The sequence below is a fragment of the Echinops telfairi genome, unplaced genomic scaffold (assembly GCF_000313985.2).
Source record: "Echinops telfairi isolate 266 unplaced genomic scaffold, ASM31398v2 ScPeMD7_6;HRSCAF=24_1, whole genome shotgun sequence".
Classification (NCBI taxonomy): domain Eukaryota; kingdom Metazoa; phylum Chordata; class Mammalia; order Afrosoricida; family Tenrecidae; genus Echinops; species Echinops telfairi.
In genome coordinates this window covers 11445517-11465723 of record NW_022103903.1, presented here as the reverse complement: position 1 = coordinate 11465723, position 20207 = coordinate 11445517, and the positions used below count along the sequence as shown (strand labels likewise).

At 36.9% G+C, this 20207-nt stretch overlaps 1 protein-coding gene across 1 annotated transcript in view; it reads right to left on the bottom strand.

Annotated features, from left to right (window-relative positions):
- Window positions 1-20045, bottom strand: part of ZNF654 (zinc finger protein 654) — a 60430-nt gene extending 40385 nt beyond the window's left edge. Inside the window, exons 1-2 of the mRNA XM_045286244.1 lie at window positions 19994-20045; window positions 4198-4343 (exon numbers count right to left, since the gene is read on the bottom strand). The gene's annotated coding sequence lies outside the window, so the exon portion shown is untranslated. The remainder of the gene's footprint in view (window positions 1-4197; window positions 4344-19993) is intronic.
- Window positions 20046-20207: the final 162 nt, after the last annotated feature.

Sequence of the window (20207 nt, the reverse complement as noted above, 5' to 3'; positions counted from 1 at the left end):
TTTCCTTATTGTCTCTAAGGTTTTCTATGGTTATTTTCTCAAAAGTGGACAGCCTATTCCTTCTTTGTAGTCTGTTCTTGGTCTGAAGTCTGATGGGGTGGGACCATGCAAATAAGGTACAGAAGACTGAAACTCAGGGATATGCCCATTTTGCTATTCCCCTGGCTATAAGAATGAGGCATCCTAGGCGCAGAAGAAAAAACTTCTGGGGCAATCATGGTACAAGAGCTACCATTGGAGCACATTTCAAGTCCCTGCCCAAAGTGGTAGAGGCAGTAGAAACTATGCCATGACCAGAGACCAAAGAAGCAGAAGCCATGCTATGACCAAAGACAGACAAGGAGACATGAGACAGAGCAGGAGTACAAGGACTCTGAGGAGGCTGAACAGGTGGGCTGCCTGACCAATGGAAGCAGAGGACAAGAGACCAAGTGGCTATAAGACCAGAAAAAAGATAGATGTGGCATGTCTGCTGTCCGAAAAGAGATATTGTGAACCAGTACCTTTAATGTTTTTTGATCCTGGCTTTTGGTAACTTGTTAACTTCCCTGACAAGCCCCCAGAATTCTTAGTGTTGTCTTGAGTTCTGTGTGGCGATTGCAAAGTATTATCAAATCCAGCAGAAAGAGAATGTTGGAATAAATGTTTGGTGTCAGAATAGGGTAAAGAAGACTGCAGCTTGGAGGCATGTCTGACCTCTGCCTTGTGGTACTAGGCTTTGGACTAGTGTAGCCATGGATTCTCCCTCTCTGGCCAAAGGAAGACAGATGTGGCTCACTATCTCAATCAGAGACCCTCAGCTGACATTCTTTTCATGTAGCAGGTTAACTATTAGAACTTTTATAGCAGAATATTATTATACTGTGTGTATAAGCCACATTTGATTTATCCATTTATCTACTAGTAGACACTTGAGTTTTTATCTTCTGGTATTGTCAGTGGTGCAGCAGTGAACACTGGTATACAAGTATCTGTTACTTTTACTTCTTTTAGGTATATACTTATCGGTATATTCCCTTAAGAATATTAGTTAAATCTAATTTGTTAAATCTAGATAGAAGTATTCCTTTTGTGATCTTCAGCAACATTTTATGTCCATGAGATATTAATAATGTTATTCTGTAATTTGAGAATTCTGTTGAGTGACTTATTTTTGTAATGGGTACAAATATGGTTCTCTTCAAGTTGGTTGGCCAAGTAGCTGTCTTTCAAGTTTCCTGCCACAGACAAGTAAGTCATTCTACTGCGTAAATCAGCTTACAGAAACAGAAAATCTGATTGGTGTTCCATCAATACCTGTAGCCTTGTTTTTAGCTAACGCATTCAATGCAGCTTTAATTTCTTCCTTCAACACTACTGGTTCTTGCTCATATGCTACCCCCTGAATTGATGGAATGTCACCTAGTTCTTTTGGGTATAGTAACTCTGTTTGTTCTTTCCATCTTCTCTTGATGCTTCCTGCATCATACAATATTTTGCACATAGAATTTTCCAATATTGCAACTTGAGCCTTGCATTTTTTCTTCAGTTTCTTCAGTTTAAGATAAGCTTAGCATGTTTTTCCTTTTTGATTTTCTCACTCTAGGTCTTTGTACATTTCATTATAATATTTGACTTTGTCTACTGGAACTGCCCTTTGACATTTTCTATTTAGGTCTTTGAATTCATCATTTCTTACATTTGTTTTAGGTACTCTGGATGAAGAGCAAATTTCAGAATCTCTCCTGACATGCACTTTGATTTCTCTTTCTCTGTCTTTTGAATGACATTTTTGCTTCATGAATGATGTTCTCATTGTCTTCCCACAACTCAACATATCTTCTGTTCATTAGTGTTCAATGTATCACATCTGTTCTTGAGATGTTCTCTATATTCAAGTGGGACATACTTAAGGTCACATTTTGGCTCTTGTAGACTTGTTTTAATTTTTTTCAGCTTCAACCTGAACTTACATGAGTAATTGATCATGAGACAGAACAGAGGAGTGGTGCCAAGACTATGACGCAGAAAAGAAAGCTGGCTTCCTGGCCCATGGAAACAGAGGCTGAAAGAAAACATATCACTGAGAGGCTAAAGACCTGAGAGAGATACATGGCTACTGCCTGAGGGGATGTGTTGCTGTAGACCAATGACTGTTTTAAGGTTTTCTGATCCTAACTTGTGGCAACTTATTTACATCCCTAATGAACACCACTTAATCATGAGTATTGTATTAAGTTCTAAATGGCCAATTTAAAAGTAATATGGTCCTACTTATCCTTTTCAATTAATCCTTTAACTGCACTTTCTTAAAGTGTCACTTTCCCTACTTTCTATGTTATTATCTTGCACTTTTAAATTTTACACATCTCTGGAATTTTGGAGGCTACAGGGATGGGTAGGCTACCTACATCATATTTTATAAAGCAAAGGATAGTTTGATTTTTAAATACCTCTACAAAGGTTTATAAAAATGTTTTACTTGGAAGGCAGAAAGGGACAAATGAAAAGAACAAATAAAAAATAGTAAATATACAGAAGTAGAAAAAGTGAGATTACATTTGGGGTATTGAAATCAATGTCATGAAACAAAAATGAATAGGAATTGTTAAATATAAAACATTTACTTTTACTCAAATCATAATAAAATAGTAAAAAATGATTTTGATTCTTTTCCTTAAAGTTATACAAAATAATCATGTATACACATAAAAATACATAAAATGTGTTTCAGAAATTTCTACTCATCAATCAAGACATACTCTGATATTCTTTAGTGCATTTTTATAGTGCTGATCAGTGGCTTCATAACCCACAAATGCAATTGGGACGGGAGAGTGGAAGTGAAGTTGTAAATTTTTCTGCTTCATTTCAATTATAACTGCTCTACTTTCTATACTCAAGTAAATTTTGAAGCATACCTTCCACTGATCAATGTTTTCTAGTTCTTTGTCACTATATGCTCCGTCCCTTCTTCATTATAATTTAAGTGGGCTTTGAAAAATGAAAACCCACTTTTTCAATTCCAACTGATGGTAACCTGCTAGAGCAAAGCAAAATTGCCCCATGAGATTTCCACAGTTGTGATAAAGGATCCCTGGTGGCACTGGGGGTTACATATCAAATTGCTAACTACAAAGTTGGCATTGCAAACCTACCAGCAAGTTTCATGGGAAAGAGAGGACTGTCTGTTTCTATAAAGATTTTATAGTCTCAGAAGTTCTCTGTAAGGATGCTCAGTTAGAAAAGGAGGGCTGGTGGCATAGAGGGCTTCAGGAGAGCTGGTAACTGCAAGGTCAGTGGTTCCAATCAACCAGTCACTTAAGAAGAGGAAGATAATGCTTTCTGCTCCCATAAGATTTAAAGGCTCAGAAGCCCAAGGGGTCAGATCTATTCTGTCCTATGAATTGCTATGAGTCAGAATTGACTCAATGGCCGTGGGATTTGGGTTTATGTGTTGATAGCAATGGGTGTAAATCTTCACAAAAGTGGACTGCCACATCTTTCTTCCAAGGAACAGCTGGTGGATTGTGTTCCAATCGCTGACCTTAAGAGGTTAGTAGGCAAACACTTTAACTGCTGTACCACTGGCCTCCTAGAATGCCTGCTCTGCTTGCAATCCGTAAATGCAGGTTCTTTATAACCATAAAAACTAGGCATTCCCTAACTTCTTTCTGGCCTCTGACATCAAGTCCAGGAGCCCTGGTGGCATACTGGTTACATACTGAGATGCAATCCCCAAGGTCTGCAATTTGAAACCATCAGCTACTCCTCGGGAGAAAAATGGGGCTTTCTACTGTGAACAGTTACAGTCTTGCAAACTCACAAGGGCAGTTCTCCCTACCCAATAGGGTTATAGGTCGCTAGGAGTTGACATCAACTTGATGGCATAGTTTTGGGGATTTTTTGACATCAAATTCTAAATAGTTGTCTTCTACTATTTATCATTAGAGCTTCCTAGGCAATCTTGAAAATTAAAACAGAAAGTTTAGAGGAGGGCTATAAAAATCTGTCTATCACAAATCCATGTAATTGTAGAGCTAAACATAAAATTATGTTTAAATGTTTTAAGTTAAACCTAAAAACTCAATGAAGAAGATGAAACTTCTTTTTGAAAGAAAATTCAAGGAAAAGCTCCTTCCCTCGAGGAAACCATAAAAAAAAAAAATCAATTTCATCTACATTAAAAGCAATGATATTTTTATAAAAAATACTTACAAAGCAAGACTACTCAAAACATACTGTACGTGCTCACACTCATCTGGGAACGATGCACTGGCTGATGTAAAACAACAAAGTGCAGTCTGTAGAACCTGAAGCTGTGGCAAAGGGACTTGCCATCTTCCAGCATAATCTTCAACCACCTGATAGGGAAGCAATCCAAAATGACATTACTATAAAAAATGTTCTGAACATTTCTAGTTTTAAATTTTTGAATAAAACTTAACTGGATAAATCAAAACATTAGTTCATGAAGAAAATATATAAGGATAAAGGCTTTTTAACATTTATTTTCATATAGAAAATCAATTCTTTCCTATGGAAAAGTCACACAGCATATGGATGACTGTAAATTTTCAACTCTCAAATCTATATCAAGCCTTGTTAACAAATGCTCATCACCTCCTATATCCATTTTTGTTTAAAATCAATTATTAAATTAAAATGGATAGGTGGCAGAATCTAGTAATAAAATTAGAAAGACATATGCATTATTATGATTATATGACACTCGTTAAATTTTAAACCACAAGTTATATTACAGGGGGAAGAAGTAATAATCTTGACACTCTCACTTACTATATTTATGGATTTAGGCAATGCTTCTTCTTTCTCAGTACATTAGTTTCCTCATCACGTAATAAATACAATTTGGTTATCTCACTCATTACCATAAAATCAAATTATGAATAAATTATTAGAAAAGATTTTAGAATTATGTTATAAAATGCTAATTATATGCAAGAATGCTGAATTAAACAATGTAGCATATTAAGAAAACCCATTCAAATAAAATTGGGGGGGAAAAATCTCAAGTTTGGGCTGTTACCGGTTTCTGTATGCCCCATAACCTAAGAACAGCTTTTACATTCTTTAAATGGCTCGGGAAAAATAATAAAAATAACACTTTGTGGCATGAAAGTGAGAGGAAGTTTCAATTTTAATATCTATAAAATGCTACTGGAACATAAGCAAGTTCATCCATTTACATATTGTCTATGTACATTTTCCTAGTATAGCAGCAGAGGTGAATAGCTATAACAGAAACCATATGGTTAACAAAACCTAAAAATATTTAATATATATATTTCCCTTTACAGAGAAAGATTGCTGACTAATGAAAGCTGAGCAGGTTAGAATGAAGAACAAAAGCCAAGAACATTCACAGCTCAAAGGACTTCATACTAATCACGTTCTGCTGAGAGACACTCTTCCAGTCTCTCACATTTCTAGTCTTGCAAAAGGAAGCACTTCTTTTCAGGGATACTTAAAGGGAAAGTGAAAAATAGAGTGATGTCTCCTCTAACAGCAGACTGATTTACTGTTCAGTATAATGAAGATAATGCCTTTCTTTGGGTACAGATGGGCAGATTTTCTTATACTCTGTTTTCAAAGATTTAGGTCCCTTATATCAGTTATGATACAAAAACCCATTGAGAACAAGGCATCCTCTAGGGCTGTTTCAAGTCACCTGTGTGAAACAGTAAGTGGAAGGAGTTAACCTGGAAATAAAAATCATCCTGCTTGCCCTGCTTTATAGAGTTGTTTTTGACCAATAATCAGCGATGCAACATTGTGGCAGGTTACCTTGTTAGCTTCCAAGTAGAATAAAATCTCAGACCCTTCAGAGTTTTAGACAATTTCAAATAATATGGCCTAATGCAGGGGAAGGAGGGAAGGTGACAGGGGGAGGTAGAAGAGGGAAAAACAATTACATTCCTACTACTAAAGGAGTAGTTAATTTGTAACCTTTCTAGATCTTGTAGTCCTTATTAGCAGAGAAGTAAAAACCAATTTCTTGCTACTAACTATGCTGACCTCAAGTAGGAGAGGCCTTTCCAAATCAGAGCATGAGAAGCATAAAAGAATGTCTGACAAACAATGGATCCTGGATCTAAATTCTCTCCGCACTAGTCTTTGGTAAGATTTACTGCTGTCTTTTGGACACCATACTACCACTTGGTGCCACACAAAAAAATAAATATGAACAAGTATATATTGACACCCTAACACCTTTCCTTTTCAATCTGAAACAGTCTGTCCTAATCCCTGTCAATTTATAATCTTATTCACTTCCCACTGACGGGATGGATTTTGCTACCTTCTCTGTATTCAGTTTCTTTCATTCACCAAGATCCAGCCACCTATATCCTCCTGGGCCTAGTTTGGCTCGAACCTAACACACAAGTCCTTATAAGCAACAATTGTATTAGGTTTGTCTTAGTACCTTCTTCCAAAGAGATATGAACAAAATTTATAGAAATTTAAATATTTTCTTACCCCGTTTAACGTTATCCCAAAGACAGTAACTTTTAAAATCTGATCAACAAACAGAAGACATATTACAATTGCTAGACATCTTAAGAGCTTCAAACAATACTTTAATTGAATATAGATTGCTACAATCTATGCATGAAGTCTAATTTTCTAAATATGTAAAATAAGTATTTTTCATAACAGTAGTCTCATGAAATATTTGTCCTTTTGTGATTGAATAATGTTATTTCTATTTTCATTTGAGGAAGCACCACAGTGGTTGTATTGCTAAATATTTTAATAAACATGTTGGTCTTTACTCTCTTCAGGGAAATGACGTTATTCGTGGGACTACCAATCGTAAAAATTTCACTTTATCTACACAAAAATATTTCTAATTTCATCCACTGAAAGGGCCTAAACACAATATCCAAGGAGCACATTTAGTAGCCAAATCTAAACTTCATTTTCCAATAAAAGGCTGTTGGGCTCATCAAGGAAGTTGTTGATTATACGACTTCCTCAGAGAAAATACAAGATAAACCAGAATCACACACACACACACACACACACACACAATGAAATGCAGGAGTTATTTGAGCAACAACATAGTACTGTATACAAATGAATAAATATTAGAAATTACAGAGCTCTGAATAAAGATTAGAAATGAAACAGCTCTTTCTCACAATAGATTCTCAATAAATGTAGACGAAAAAAGAAATCACCACAGAGCAAACATCACAATAACAAATATTGCAAGACAAGTTACACTGATATATGCCAGTATTAATTGGCCAAATCTGAGGAGAACCAAATTTTCAATGTTAAAGACTTTCCCTAAAGACATTTACCAATAAATAAAATAATTTTAGAATGGAGAAACTCACAGTCATATATCTAACCAATTCATCTCTGGCAAATATCACAAGTACTGCAGTAATAAGACATTATTATTGTGAATGCTTTGCTATAAAGCACTGAGAAGCAGTCATTTCCTGCAGTATTCTCATTACAATGCATAAAGTCATTCCAATCACAAAAGAAATCAGACATATCTAATCTGAGGATATTCTAAAAACGGATCAAGTGTCAAGATCATGAAAGATAAGAAGCAACTCAGAACCTGCTGCAGATTTGAAGAGATTAGGGAAAAGGTTTGGCTCAATGATATGAGGTCTATTCTTTTTCTCCCTTTCCTATGGAGACATAATACCCTCCCCTGGAGCCGATTAATGCCCTTTTCCCCCATTGCTATTTTTTTCTTCCCCCACTCCTCTGTGGGCCACAAAGACAAATGAAGGAGCGGCAGAAGTCTTTCAACACGGATGCTATCTGCATCTTTTTAATTTTTTTCTTTCTTTTATTTGATGACTTATGAATCACAGTGTTTGGCCTGGCTCTTGCCTGAGTATCTGGGTCCTCCTCCCCGAACTGTGCAATATGTACATTTTCCCCAATGGACGTTCCATTGTTTGTACTTACCTCAGTGGACTTAGGTTGCACTTGTCCTTTTGTGCATGTCTAACTTTGCTCAGCACAATATCCTCCAACTCTTCCCATGAGATGAGGTGCTTCATCATCTTGTTAGATCTCTCTCTCATGGGAGAGATATACCTCGGTCCTTGGCTTCGCAAGAGAAAGAACTGACCCCGAAACCTGGTTTGTAATCTAAGTGAGTTTTATATAGGTTAGAAACAATTTCAGGCTTTACAGTAAATGTACCACAAGCCAAACAGAATCCGTGGCACAGTTGCGCCAGACTCGTAGTCCGGCTGCACTGCAGTGTTGCAGGCACTGGGAGAGAACACACCACAACAAATTTCTGGCTTTTCGGGTCTCTCCCCCACCCCACCCCACCCTGCTGGTAAGCGTGATTGACGATACTGGTCGACCCCACTGGCTGAATCAAATTCACCTGGCCTACATGGGCCAATACAGGTGTAACGCACACCTAGGTGGGCCAACCCCTCCTGGCCAGAAACTCGAACCTAAGCATTTCATCACTATTTTCTAGGGATGTGTAGAACTCCATTGTGTGTATATGCCAAAGTTTTTAAATGCATTCGTATATTGAGGAAATTCAGGATGTTTCCAATTCTTTGCAACTGTGAATTGCGCAGTGGTGGACATTGGAGTGCAGATGTCTTGCCATGGCCTGTTTCTTATTTCTTCGGGGTATATGCCCAATAGTGGAATTGCTGGGTCATAAGATGATTTGATTTCCATGTTTTAGGTATCATCAAATTGCTTTCCACAGTGGCTGTACATATCTCATTCACTAGCACTGAATGAGAGTTCCTATCTCACTACACCCCGCTCCAACATTTGTTGCTTTCTGCTTTTTTCAAATTGGGCTACACTTGTGGGTGTTCGGTGGTATCTCATCGTTATTTTAATTTGCATTTTCTGGCTGGCTAATGGTCATAATCATTTTCTCATGTTTATTGGTCATTAGGGTTTCCTTCTTTGTGAATCTTCTGTTCAAGTCTTTTGCCCACCTCCTCGGTGGATTTTTTTTTCTCTTGTTATAAGGTTGCAGGATTCTGTAGATTTTAGTAATAAGTCCTTTATTGGATATGCCACTACTAAATATCATTGCCAACTCTGTAGGCTCCCTTATTACTCTCTTGCTAAAGTCCTTCGATACACACAAGTGTTTTATCATTAGTATGTCCCACCAGTCTAATATCTTCCTCTGGGAGTGTATCTTTCCTTAATTCTGATACCCCATGTATTCCCTGTACTGGTTTTTTCCACTGATAATCTTGAGAGTTTGGGGTTTTATCTGGCAGTCTGTGATCCACCTTAAATCTGTCCTTATGTATAGGATGAGGTAAGGGTCTTGCTTCATTCTTCTGCAGGTTGATACCCAGTTTGTCCAGTACCTTTTGTTGAAAAGGGCATCTATTTCCCATTTGATTGGGGAGGGCACGGGAGGGGGGGGGCACTGTATTCTGCTCTTTTTATTGCTAATGGTATATTTATCATTATACCAGTACCATGCTGTTTTGACAACTGTGGCTGAATACTAAGTTTTGAAGTCAGGTAATGCAAACCCACCCACTTTATTCTTCGTGAAGAGTTCTTTGCCAATTCTGTGTTTCCTTCCTTTCCATATGAAGTTAGTAGTCAGATTTTCCATTTCTTTGAAAAATGATGCAGGTATTTGTATTGGATTGCACTGAATCCACATAGTACCTTAAGTAGGATTGACATCTTTACAATATTGATCTACTGATCCACGAACATGGGATTTTTTTTTTCAGTTGTGAAGTTCCCTTGTGGTTTCTTTTAACAATGTTCTGTAGTTTTCCTTGTACAGATTGTTCTCTTTTTTTCTTTGGTTAGGTACCAGTATATCCCTCAATATTTCAATTAATGCTTGGCTATTGTGAAGGATACTACCTTCTTGATCTCTTTCTCTGTGATCCCAGCAGTTAACACTGTAACAAACAAGCAAAAAGACCTGTATCAATCCATCTCAAGGAGGGCCTTCCTCTTTTTCTTTGTTCTTCTATTTTACCAAGCATGATGTCCTTCTCCAGATTGGTCCCTCCTGACAACGTCCAAATTATGTGAGAAGTCATTTTGCCACCCTAGCCTCTAAGGGGTACTGTGGCTGTACTTTTTCCAAGACAGATTTGTTTATTTTTAGCAGTCTATAGTACTTTCAATATTCTTCTCCAGCACAATTCAAATGCATCAATTCTTCTTCATTCATCCTATTCAATGTCTTAACTTCACATGCACATGAGGCATTTGGAAATACAATGGCTTGGGTCAGGCCCACCTTAGTCCTCAAAGTAACACCCTTGCTTTTCAATACTCTAAAGAGGTCCTGTGCAGCAGATTTACATAACACAACCTGTCTTTTGATCTCTTGGCAGCTGCCTCTGTGAGCAATGATTGTAGATCCAAGCAAGATAAAAGTCATGACAACTTCAACCTTTTCTAAATTTATCTTGTTACATATTGGTCAAGTGGTGAGGATTTTGGTCTTTTTCACACTGAGTTGTAATCCATATTGAAGGCTACAATCCTTGACCTTCATCAGCAAGTGCTTAAAGTACTCCTCACTTTCAGCAAGCCAAGGCAACAATGAGTAGTGGTTAGTTAGAACATTCTAATTTTATGTTAATCAAAACAGATGCTGATTGATGTCACTAAGCTCTAGCTGCAGAAGTGTATGTAATAAAAATATATTAATAAACTGTGTACATGTTTCTAAATCTCTAGGAGGTACAAGCAATTTGTGCTCACCTAAAGGTTGGTAGTTCAAATCCACCAAGCAGTATATGAGAAAAGTCTGGTGACCTGCTTTCATAAAGATTACAATAAAGAAAATACTATGGAGCAGTTCTAATCAGAATTGACTCTACAGAAACACACTTTTGGTAATGTTTTATTAGGATATTAAACATTAGTACATATATACACTCATTTTCATGATACATAAAGCAATAATTAAACACCTATTATGATCTACTGATACCACTTCTTTTCCTTAGCTTTTCTCCATTTACTACTCTGTACAATGATTTCCCCACCAAGTGAAGTCAGAAAAAAGTAATGCCAACACCCCTTCTTCCTCAAACTTACACTGACCAGCTAGAGTTATCCTCCAACTATAAATGAATATAATTTTCTCTCTGCCTTCATCTTCAATTGGTATTATGTCAATTCATATAGCTTTGTTTGTAACTAATGCTTTCAGTGGAGCCTGGACTTCTTCCTTCAGTCCTGTTGGATCTTGATCATATGCTTCCCCCTGACATGGTTGAATGTTGTTGACTAGTTCTTTTTTGGTAGTGTGACTGTGTATTCTTTTCATCTTTTCTGGATGCTTCCTGCATCATTCAATATTTTTCCCATAAAATCTTTCATGATTGCAACTCTAGACTTGAATTTTTTCTTGAGATCTTTCAGTTTAAGATATGTTAAGCATGTTCCTTTTTGGTTTTCAGTACCTGGTTTTTACACATTTCTTAAGAAAATTTTACTTTGTTTCTTGAACTGCCCTATGAAATTTTCTGTTCAGTTATTTTACGCCATCATTTCTTCCATTTGCTTTAGCTAATCTATGATTAAGAGCAAGTTTCAGAGTCTCTTCTGAGATCCACGTTGAGTTAGTTAATTGTGCCAGCCTGGCCGATAATCACATGTGGTGCTGGTTGAAAGGCGGAGGGATAAATGGGTGGTGAAGCCTCGCCTTTCTAGTTCTCAGGTCTCTTGTTTTGTGATGGTTGTACCGGGTGCAGCTGTCTTAGCAGTTCCCTGCTTCAGCTTGCAAGCTTGACTTCCTCCAAGACATCACCAAGGAGAATATACATGGACCTATCCCGATGCAGCCCTGGGTGCTGGAGCAGCCGTGTGGAGACCCCTGCTAGTGCTGAGATGCTTGTTCATTCACGGACTCAGCTTTCCTCCTGCAGTCGGCATCATTGCCTCAGTTTTGTGAGGTGGAGGACTTTGTGGACTGGTGTTGGGTTAATGTTGGACTTGTGGGCTTGGGCAGCATTGGGTTGGGATGTTTTCGTGATGCACCTTTTCTTTACATAAAATTCTCTCTTATATATGAGTTGCTGTGGATTTGTTTCTCCAAAGTACCTAGACTAATACACACGTTGATCTCTTTTTTCCTGCTATTTTGATGACTTTGCTTTCCTTGTATATGCTGTTCTTGATGTCTTCCATAGCTCATCAGATTTTCTGTTACTAATGCTCAATTTGTTAAAGTAAAAATATTTTACTTTTGTTTATGATTGTTAAGGAATACTTAATCACAATTTGAAAGGGAAATAAAATAGTCTTAGTGCCATTAAACAGTTCAACTGGTACTCTGTTTAGCTGAAATGTAAAATAATGGTAATATTTAAAAACTTATAAATAGTGAACTCTTTTAAAAATATTCTACCATCAGGATTTTTTCTTCTTCACAAACTACCACGAATGAGTGGTTATTTAAAATGCAACATTTATCTAATGATAGACTGCACACAAAGAAGTTAGGTTTGGGATTTCATTGGTTAGTTAACTAATGTGCTCTTTTCAGTTCACCTAGCCAATTCATTACAGTAAGAGAGAATTTCAAATACTTTGGGGATACAAAAAAGGAGCCAAGTTAAATGTTACTCAAACTCAAATTTATCTTCATAGAAGGTAAACACCTTGTGAAGGAAAAAAAAAGCTTACCTTATTGATAGTTTATTTTTTCCAAATAATAAAACTAGTATATTTAATCAAGAAAAACTTAAAAACAAGTATAAATAAACTAAAATTTACCAATATATCCCCACCACTAAGAAGCTACCCACTGCTAATCATTAATTTCTTTACTCTTTTCTTCCCCAGAAAAATGAAATACCTTGTTTCCTATATTATTTCAGTAGTTATTGTATCATAAGCAGCTTCCCATATGAATAAGTATTTCATAAAATAGGTTATGGGGTAAACATAGGAATCCATTTGATGTAATAACTCTCCCTGATGTTGGGCATTAATGTTTTCAATGATCTGCTATTACAAATAATGTCATACATAATGAACAATCAGTGTAATTCATTGTTAACTTAAAAAAAAGAGGCATTAAACGACAACAAAGGCATTTAGCTACCTAAATACAATTTAAAGATCTAAAGTTTATTTTCTTAATTATAACAAAAAATCACTTTCCTTTAATATTTGCCTTTTATGAACACCAAAAACAATCTAAATCTGTCAAGTTTTGAATATTAAATTTATAGAGCTAAAATTTTAATTTGTAATTTAGAAGTATAAATATCTATGCCAGAAAAGAACCCATAAAGCACATCAATATGATGAGTTAATTTCTAGCTATTAATATTACTATAAGATAGTTCAGAAAGTAAGGATATTCTTTATCAAAATAAATAAATAGAAATATGTGTTAATACTTTGTCATCTTTCATATCTTATTATTCTTTTTCTACTTAGAAATCTAATTTAAAACTTCCAGTTAAATGTGGCAGATTGAACACAAATTTAAGTGAAAAAAGGGAAAAAAAGGGCTATAACAACATTTAAGTGGAAATCATATAGATGAGCAACAAATGATTTAGCTAAGTAGCTGAAGGTCAAGACATCAGCAGAGGGAGTACAAAAACATGCTTCTTTATGCTACAAAACACTAGAAAAATCTCATAAAATTGGAAGCATTATATACCTCTTAAAGTAGAGGTGGAGACAAAAAGAAAAGATCAGTTTAAAATCTCCTCCATTCCCTTTTCTCTATGGAAACAATAGAGACTAACTCCTAATTCTCTGGAAAGATTGAACCACAAGAAACTCAGAAACAAGAGGATTATGGTACAGGGAGGAAGAGAGTTATTGAGGAAACAAGGTAAAATATATGCTCAGACTTATCAGCAGAAACTATGAAAGAAGAGGAGAGCAGAAAACAAGGTAAAATTTTTTTAAAAGAGGACCTGATGCCAGGGGCTTAAGTGGTGAGCAAATGTTTTGAGAATGATGAGGGCAGTGAATGTTCAAATGTGCTTTACACAATTGATGTATGTATGGATTGTGATAAGAGTTGTATGAGCGCCCTAATAAAACCATTAAAAATTTTTTTTTAAATAATAGAATGCTGCTGTATAATGAGATGGTGCTGCTGTTTCTCCCTCTACTCTTAACTAGGCCAACTGATCACATCTTTCACTGGAAGAGGAAAAGGGTAAAATATTTATAAACATGGTAGTGAAAAAGTTGCAAGTGATTGCCTCTAGAGAGTAAGAATACAGGAAGAAACGGATGGGGTGCAATCACTGCTTTTGGTATAAATGGAGGGGGGGAGGTTTGTTGCCACTACAATGTCCATTGTTTTCCCTCCTTACTAAACAAAATCTTAAGCAAAAACTACCCTTCCAAACTCTTTTTTCCCTCCCAGATGGGGACAGCTAGCTAGCAAGATTTTAAAAGTCATTTAGTAGGATTTAGGGCAAGCTTTTTTGGGCTTACCCAAAGAGTCAGCCTGTTCTTTCCATTTAGTATTTAGAAGCGATGGCTGGAATTCCAGCAACTCTAATGGATCATGAGGCAATCAGAGTCAAGTAAGCCTTCACCTTGTTTCAGTCACTTAAATCAGTTCTCTATTAGCCAGAATACACAATTCCTGATATTTAAGTCGTATGAGTTCTTGAACTATGTACACAAAAACAAATAAAAATTAAAAATGAATTTAAAGAATGCCAATTAATAATAAAAATTGGTTTAAAGCGTTATTATTATACCTTAAGAACCTATTAAGAAGCCCTGCTGGCACTGTGAATTAGGATGGGCTACAAATCTCAAGGTCAGCACTTTAAACCCACCAGCCAATCCACAGGAGAAAGATGAGGCTCTCTGCTCCCATAAAAATTTAGTCTCATGAGGACCTAATGCCGGGGGCTTAAGTGGAGAGGAAATGTTTTGAGAATGATAAGGCCAATGAATGTACAAATGCGTTTTACACAGTTGATGTATGTATGGATTGTGATAAGAGTTGTATGAGCCCCTAATAAAATGATTAAAAAAAAAAAATTTAGTCTCAGAAACTCTAAGGAGCAGTTCTTTACCCAGTCTTACAAGGTTGTTATGAATCCGAACTGAGTCAAGGGTGAGTTAAAAATCAATTTACAGGTATTTAAGTATTTTATCAATTCTGTACCAAAACTAGAAAGTAGGATTATTTTTTCCTTAAAACTATGTAATTTCTCTAAAATAAGAGATAATCAAGTGTTATATATAATGAGACCAATCTTTTTCAATTACACTGTCCTTTACACACCTATCACATGATTGTTTAAAATTATTCAAGTAAATAATTTTTGTCATGTATATCAGGCAATTGATATCAGCATCCCATTAAGTTCAACAGTGAGGGGATAATACAATTTCTCAAGCTCAGTACTATGGATATTTTGGGCTGGATAATTCTTTGTGTGTGAGGACTATCTTGTGTACTATATAGGATTTTCAACAGTATCTTTGGTTCCTCACTACACAGTGTATGCCAGTAGCAAATTCTAATAACCAGGCAATCAAAAATGTCTCCACATATAGCCAAATATTCTCTTTAGGAAAAAAGTATCCTCAAGCTGAGAACCACTGACAGAAAAAAAGGTAACTGTCTATGTATACTATAATTTAGTCCTGCACCAAAAGCTTGTGGCTTCTCTAGTTAAATAGAATTTTAGAATCCCAACATTGTTTAATTTTCTCTAAAGTTTTTGCATGATAACTAAATCAAATATAACTAGATTATCTATATTGTCAACCTTAAACCTTCAGATGATTTCACATAGAAGAAAAAGTAATAGTCACTCTACACTTAAACTTGTCTATGTGCTATGCAGGAACCTTGGTGGTTTATGACCACAATAGTTAAGTACTTGAGTACTAACAGAAAAGTCAGTGTTATTCAGAAACCCTACATAGCACTTCTATTCTGTCCTATAGGGTCAATATGAACTGGAATCAACTGGATGGCAACACATGGGGTTCGTAAGGGGCCTTGGTGGCAAAATTGGTTAAGCGCTCAGCTGCTAACGGAAAGGTTCTTGGTTTGTACCTACTCAACTACTCCTCATAAGAAAGACCTGGTCATCCTGTTCCATAAAGATTAGTCTAGAAAACCCTACAGGGCTGTTCTACTCTGTCGCGTGGGGTCACTATGAGTTAAAATCAACTTGGTGGCACCAAGTGGTACAATTCAAAACTTTCAATCTTCTAAATCTGTCAAATCTCAAAAATCAGTTTAATAATAACTTATGCTAGGTCTATTACTAAACACTTCGGCTTTGTTCTCTCATTTTATTTATTCTCATGGTAGCCTTGTATGATGGCTATTAACCACCCTGGGGGGGGGGGATAATTTGAAAGTCTACTTTAATTAACATATCAAATGTTTCTACTAAAACAAAACAAAAAAACTCACTGCCATCTAGTCAATGCTGACTCATAGTGATCCGACAGGACACAGGTAGAACTGCCTCTGTGCATTCCCAAACCTTTACCTCTTTACAGAAGTAGAAAGTCCTTTCTCCCTTGAAGCAACTGGTGGTTTCGAACTACTGACCTTGTGGTATGCAGCCCAATGCAAACCCACCAGGGCTCCCCATATACAACCTTCAGGAATCAGGAAAATCTTCACAACAAATCACAAGTCACAGAGACAATAATGATCTGTTTCTTGAAACATCTTTTACAACTGTAGCACCATGAATGTATTTTTTAAACTCCTTCATCTATGGTTCCAAGTACTCCCAATAACTTTTTTATTCCCTTTGTACCACCACTGCCAAATAATTAATTCATTCATTTCAAAATTACTTGAGGATTTGTCAATTCAATCTGCCATTCTGACTTTCAACAAAAATTAAAAGTTCAAATTCCAGCTTGTCCATCTATCAAAATGCAGACAAGTTAACTTCATTCAAACCTGAAGAGTTAGCAGATACTCAATAAAAGTCACTTTTCCCTCCTTTCCACCTTAAAGCATAATGAAAAATCAAAGGACAATTCTATTTACATACTTGTTGAATCAAGGAAGGGGCAGTTAATTCAATCCTACTAGCATTATGTAACTAGAGTTCACAACTTTCAATCTTCTAAATACTGTATATCATCTCAAAAATCGGTTTAAGCCTAGGGAAGTAATCTTTTGTGATTTTTACAATTACCAGCATTGCTTCTCAAATAGAAAAGTATATCCTCAAACGCATGCATAATCTATCACTTACATTACCAGTCTTGTTCTACTTTTCCACGCTATAGAAGACACAAGAAACTCTCAAAAAGTAGTGTTCCTTCCTCTCTCCTTTTAACTACACAACAAAGTGCCATGAAACTTTGAGTCATATTATTTCCTCTTACTAAAGAAGATATATTGGAACCTTTCTTCTCAAGATTGTGTGTATACTCTATATATTTAGTTAACTGTCACTTACCTAAGTATGATTATTCACAATTAAGTCATTTTAATAAAGAGTGCAAGTTACTTAATATTACCCTCAGTAAATACTAAGAAATCAGATCTTTTCTGGGGGGGAAGGATTTTTTGAAATTAGATTATGTAATACACTTCTCCCTTTATTGGGAAATAAAACTGGGATTTACTATAACTCATTACCATTAAATTGATTCCAACCCATAGCATCCCTAAAGGAATGAGTAGAACTGCCACATAGGGTTTGGATGGTTGAAAATCTTAGGAAAGTAAACTGCCACATCTTTCTCCCACACAACAGCTGGAGGGTTTGAAATACAGACTTTTCTGTTAGCAGTTTAGCACTTAACCACTATGCTACCAGGGCTCTTAATATTAACTATACTAACATTTTATCAAAGAGTGGAAAAATTCAACTGAATCTTTTATTCCATTTTAAGGTTTTAATACAACAAAGGACCTCCCAAAACTCACCTACATAGAGAACAGACACGGTTTCAGGTAAAATCGCTAACATGAAAGAAAGTCTAACACAAATAACTTTAACAATATAGAATAAAAATTCACTAAATTCTTCCTATTTACGTTTATTTCCTTTGGAAAATGTCAATTATTTAGAAATAGTCAATTTTATTTGTTCTTAATCTTTGCTTCAAGAAACAGAAAAAGTATAATTAAAAATTCTCCATATAAACTTGGTCCTCAAAGTCTCTAATAATTAAACATACATACATAATTGTGAATAAGATAAGATGGAGAGTATGCATTTAAGGTGGCAGTTGACAAAGTAAATTACAAGCTAAAAATAATCAAAAAATCAAGTTGCTCATTATTGATAAAAAAAAAAGCAAAGGCATAAGGAAGGAAAAAAAAGCCAGTCAATATGTTAAAAATAAAAAATAGATGCAACCTAATTCTCAGAAGTTTAAATTGCCTATAGAATCTACTGACAACTTGGTTTGGAGGTCAGAATTAATTCGAAGACAATTCATACTAGTAGATAAGAGAGATACAAACTAGAAAGCAAGTGTTCTAAAAGATACTGGGCTTTTTAATTCAGTGAATATCAAAACCAAAAACAAAATGCATTTTCAAGAGGCACTAAATACACAGCAATGCCAATGAAAACTGACTCTCCAGAGAAAGGTAACTTCAATGTACTTATGTATGGTAGTGGTCAAATAGAAAAATAAAATCAAGAGACAATTTAAACTAAAGAATTAAAAACTGAACTGAAAAAGTCAACTTCATCCATTTTAATTATTCTTATTCTGTTTCTTGAAATAAAGTTTAAGAATAAATAAATTTAATTACTTTGAAAATGCTTGGAAAGAGGGGGAAGGGAATCAAATGTCACCAAACACGATGCCCACTTTAATTCAAATATGTTACCAGAAATGAAATTCATAGGTAACATCCATCAACTTCATATTCATTCATTATCTACCACCCCTATTAGGAAAAGAGGAAACTAGAGATCAAGTAACTTGTCCAAGGTCACAAAGCTAGGAAGTGGAGCTGATCTAAACCCTATTTACGTAGAGTAATTAGCCCAAAAGGGGGGTAGGGGGGTGAAGGGGAGAGCCGGTGGAAAAGGAGTAGGTAAAAAATAAAAATCTAAAATAGTTTACTAGCAAGTATGTTGTGTGTGAGAATAAAACGATTAAATTACATATAGATCTGAATACAGATTACACAATTTTAACCCTAGACAAGTACTGGTGCTGTAATATCTTATTACGTTCAAATACCATATACACTATAATTCTCGTGCCAGTCGACAAAGTTAAAAGGGAAAAAAGTATGTACTGTCACTGTTCGGATACTTTATTTTTATTTCATACACTGTAGTACAAAATATAGTGTGCAACGAAAGCAACCGTTTAAGGAAAACGACTTTCTCACAGTACAGTGAATTAGGAGAAAGCGGGTGTTAGGGGGAGTAGGATGAGGGAGCAAGAGGAAAGGATGGCAAACCTCATTGCCTTAACTTCCCAGACACCACCCCACACCCCTCCACGCCCCAAAGTCACTCAGCCACTACGGGTCAACGCCCCCAAAGCTAACTGGTGAAGTGGCCCAAGGGGATCCAGAGTTTGGGATGACAGGAGACCCGCAAGGGGGGGAGTGACAGGAGAGGGGGCAGTAGAGAGATGGCAGGTCTTCCATCCCAGAAAGGGGAGGGGGTGGGGTAGCGGGCAAAGGGAGAAAAGAAGGTGGGAAATGTTTGAGGGTCCTAAGAAGGTGAGGAGGAACTGGGTAGGAAGCTTAAGAAAGGCGGGACCCTCGGGTAGGAAGGGCTCGGTTTGGGGCACGGGAGGCATGTCAGTGCGTAGCTTTCCGGCCAGGTGACCCTGCCCTGCTCCCTCCAGCACCTCTGACAAACCCCCAGGTCTCGACAACCCTCCGCCTGGTCACCCAGGCCCCGATCCCCACCCCCCACCCCATGCCGGATAGGTGGAGGGGAGCGTCACCTCACCCTCCTCGTTAGACTAAAAGAGCGAGCAACCGACACAGCCCAGACCAGAAGGCGAGGTAACCAGGAGGCGCCTGGAGGCCCTGGGCCGGGGTGACGAGAGGGAGCCTCACCTGACAGAAGCGTCGGCAGTAATCCCGACTGCTGATCCCCTCGCCGCTGCCGCTGCCGCTGCTGGTGCTGCTGCTGCTGCAGCTGAGCCCGGGTCTGCGCGGGAGCCCGCACTGCACCTTCCAGTACAGCCCCATCTCCTCCGACTTCGCGTTCAAGATCCGCAACCTGGTGAGGGGGGCCTGGGGGACCCCTGCCGTAGGCCCCGTCGGAAGC